The following is a 4,312-nucleotide window of genomic DNA, read 5'->3' on the forward strand; positions in this document are numbered from 1 at the left end:
GCTTTTCATGGTCAGCACACATGATGTCTATTAGTATTGCACACACTGGATTTGTTAGTCAGATGGCTGAGTTCCATTGTAATCTGCACGTATTTCCATACAACAGATGCGCCATTTCCCACAAAAAGAAAATTGACACTTTTCCTGAATACAGGAGATACCTAAGTTTTAGTGCATATTTACTCTAATTCAACCAGAGCCGTTCTTATTGGCTGAAATACATCAGACTAGGTTAACTGTAGATAAGCTCAAGGTTGGCTTGGGAACAGACCTTCTTTATATTGGAGCTGAGCTAAGCCACTCACTAAGAACTACAACTCGTCCATTCATCCAGAGATCCAAGACTCCAGCTTTCAGGTACAATTGTAGGCTCCTGTATTTCTTCTTTGCTTTTTGATCCTTAGACAATGAGCTCTGTCACAAGAGAAAAAAATGGCAATTCTTTACTGCAACTTGAAAAAATTACTAAGATTTTAAAGATTCATCCAATTTTATCCTCTTTTTCTTCACAGACGAAACCATGGCGTTCTCTCCTCGTCTGATATACCTCGCTATCCTGGTCCTGGCATCTCATGTGATGTTAAGCGATGCCGCTGTCACTGAGTCGCCGCTTTATGCCAAAAGGATTCCAGACAAGGCTCTGGTCAACCAGCCTGATGCGCATGTCGAAGCAACCCTCGACAGCCACCCCCTAAGCACCAACACCATTGAGGGCACAGCTGATCTCAACAGGAATGAAGCGTTCACCATACCCAGCTGCACGTCTGAATCAACCCCTGAGGTTTGTGGTACTCAAGGAAAAATCTATCAGCGTTCCTCATCACCTGAGCAGCTGTGAATACCAACTGTTAAAAGGGTTTGGTAGTAAGACATGCTCCCTAAAAAAGACACTCTGTACTTCTACTATTATGCCAACTGAACATCTCTGTAAAAAAAAGTCTTCGTAATGTTAGACTAATGATGCCATTGTTTGGGTAGAGTAGGCTTTTTGTTCAATACATCTGTGAACACCGCTGATATCCAGCAATCATCACATCAAACTCTTTCTCAATCTGCCTGTTTATCCTTTAAACTGTGAAATCATGTTCAACCCCAGATGCAATGTCTAACATGTCTAACAACAGTTAATAAAGTGATTTCATGCAAACTGCAAACATGTCATTGAAATTCAGTGCTCTCAAAGCAAAAAAGGTACACATGTACCTCTTTTCAGTGAGATATATATTCATTACTGAAATTTTTAAAATACTGCTGATGTTTGTAATATAGTGAAATGTGCACACAGACTTAAAGCACTGTACCACATTACCTGAAAAACATGGTTAAAGTGAAAAATGTGTTCCAGGGTCTAAAACATCAATAAAAAAGTATATTCAGTGCAGGTTGAACACATTTACATTTAGGAGGCTTGTGACAGCTCACAGAGCCAAAAAGATGTGAGTATACAGTTGTGTGTAAAAGTTTGGACACCCCTGGCCAAATGACAAATAGTAATTAAAGTAAAGGACAACACGACCGACCAGCAGGGGGCGCTGTTAGCGCTCTACTTGTGGGCATTGCATGTTTATGTGTGATTTCATTTCCCCTCCAAACACTCAGTGGCGCTCAGTGTGAGGTATATGTTGATACAGCAGCAGCTGCTGATGCTAGTACCAAATCATTTTTTTTTTTTTATTCTTTTAAATTTAAATGTCTTCACTGTTGTATTAAATAAAGTCTTAACCTCACATAAACTAAATGAAATCCCTATCTTTGATAACGTGTAACATTGCATAACTGCTTTTCTGCTTCCCTCAGGTTAGCAGCGTTGGCTAACTTAACTGCTCTTCATTGTTTTGTAAGAGTATAATAGATACCACAGTATCAGTTTACTGCTGTGTAAACCCCTCAAGAAACTTCCACGAGTATTTTAATGTTTTAGTAATACTAAAATATTGATATTTCATCATGTATTAGAAACACGGCCAGAATCTAGAAGTGAAGTTGGCTTCACAGTTCAGTTTGGATGGTGAACTCTAGTTACTCCAAGGCATCTTGTCTAAATGTTAATCTTGTGGGGAGAAAAGAGTTTTTAAGCTGGTCCTGTAAAAAGATTGTGAAATTATAGTTTTACTCCTCTTTTAAATCTTTATAGAAAAACATGGTCTTATCCTGTCATTATATACAGTGACTGATGTGCAAAACCAGAAATAATGACTTAGGCTGCATGATTACATTCATTCACTGTATTACATTCATCTCACTTTGCACTTGAGACGTATACTAAGTGTATTAAAGCCCTGGTAAGGCAGCGTATTGCTGCCAAGCAGAATAAAACTAAACCCTTCAGCATGTCGTTATTACAAGATGTGAATCTCCACCTGACACACCAAACAAGCCCAACTGTGAACAAGACACTGCATTTAATCATGTGCTAGAAAGAAACATACAATTGAAAAGCTGCAAATATACAAAAAGATCACCAAAAAGTGTAACCAACAATCAAACGCACACAATCAAAGGTGTGATATCCAACAAAAATTTAGACTCATGGCAAAGTCACTCATTCCAGGTTTTTCCCAACAAAAATCCACAAATATAACTGAATACAAACCAGAGAATTTTGTACAAAGTATTGTCAACTGTTGAAATTAAAATGCTCCAATTTAAACATTTTAGCAAGATATTTACATTCAGAGTCAACTTCAGCAACACTTTAGCCGCACCAGTGGCCTTGGCTCTGTTTGGGGTGAGAATCAGGCCTGTGCAGCTGAATAATCTCTCCACTGCTGCAGAGCTGCTGCGGATCCACAGCAGAACTAGATTTTTAGGTAAAATAACATAATCCTCCTTTACTGTAAAATCATTATAACACACAGTTCTAACACGGTTTTCACAATAAATGGTCTTAAATGCTGGAGTTAACGCATAACTCATAATTTACCAACCTTTAACGCGCAACACCGAAGCGCAGACAGCTGGACACACAGCAACACAGATAACAAAATGGCAAAGAGAAAGATTTAAGACGAACATCGATAATTTGGAGATGAATGGACTTGTCTGCATTTATAAGCACTCAGCTGGTTTCCTCATACGTTTAATCTGCAACAAGTTGTGAAGCTGAAGTCAGCTTCTCATTCTCCAGATTTTCATTGGAATCTTCCCGTTCCACCTTAAATGGTGCAGCAGGACAATTCAAACAAGAAGCAGGTGAATGGAGGCTTTGACCAGGATTTTTCTGTAAAGAAGCATTTTCGACAACAACTGTTGTAAAAAGCACAATATAAATAAACTTTGACTTGACTTGACTCCTTGGTAGTTAATAGTAGTTACTTAAGTGTTAATGTAGCACTACTCATTGGTCCCTGCTTAGATCCTGATTAGTTACTTATTAACTAGGAAACGGTATTGTAAAGTGTTTTAGAAACAAATTTGAAAAAGCTTAAATAACCTACTTGCTAGGAGTTTTGTCTGGGACTCAGAGCAGTGGAAGATCAGTCACTTTATGGGAGGGAGAAGAACAAGAGTAGCTGATGTATACATATTGCTAGCTCTAAACGGGAGACCTACGCCAAATTTAGTCCCGGTCAGCTCAAATCCAACAGAAGAAAATGGTGAAAAAAAAATCATTTACAAAAATCTTTCACTTCTTTTCAAAGCTCCTCAACCCTAACTAAGACCATGTGTTGACCACTGTTGCTAAAGCATATCAGAGTTGAAATTAAATATGATTTTAAGGTGCACATTTTTAGCTTTACTTTGAGGGTAATTCCATCCAAATTGGGTGGTGTAGCAATTACAGCCATTCTCATACCATAGGCCCCCATGTTTAGGAGCTCAAAAGTAACTGGACAATGGGCTACTCAACTGTTCCATGGCCAGGTGTGTGTTATCCTCTCATTATTTCTCTTACAAGTAAGCAAATTCTAGTTGATGTGAAATGTGGCATTTGCATTTGAAATCTGTTGCTGTTAACTCTCAAACTGAAGTTTAAAGGGTTCCATTTCCAGTGGAGCAGGCTGAAAAATTTAACTGAACCCATCAGAGAAATAATAACATTACTTAACAGCATTGAGTATGGCCAAATCAAATATTTGGCACATTCTTAAAAAGAAAGAACGCCAGTGAGATCAGAAACACCAAAAGGCCCAGAAGACCACGGCAAAGAACTGTGGTGGATGACAAGAATTCTGTCCCTGGTGAGGAAAATACATTCACAGCAGCTGGCCAGATCAAGAATCCAGCGTCTGGTGATGTCTATGGGTTCCAGACTCAAGAGAAAGGAGAACCACATTCTTCTCGCTCTGTTACGTGCAGAAAAAGGAGGGCA

The 4,312-nt window shown here is 38.8% G+C and overlaps 1 long non-coding RNA gene across 1 annotated transcript; it reads left to right on the forward strand.

Moving 5' to 3' along the window:
* Nucleotides 1-245: 245 nt before the first annotated feature.
* LOC118827249 lies at nt 246-1,154 on the forward strand. The gene is made up of 2 exons (XR_005008852.1): nt 246-357; nt 513-1,154. It is a non-coding gene; the product is annotated as an uncharacterized LOC118827249 (long non-coding RNA).
* The last annotated feature ends 3,158 nt before the right edge of the window (nt 1,155-4,312 follow it).

The sequence above is a fragment of the Colossoma macropomum genome, unplaced genomic scaffold, assembly GCF_904425465.1.
Source record: "Colossoma macropomum unplaced genomic scaffold, Colossoma_macropomum, whole genome shotgun sequence".
NCBI lineage: Eukaryota > Metazoa > Chordata > Actinopteri > Characiformes > Serrasalmidae > Colossoma > Colossoma macropomum.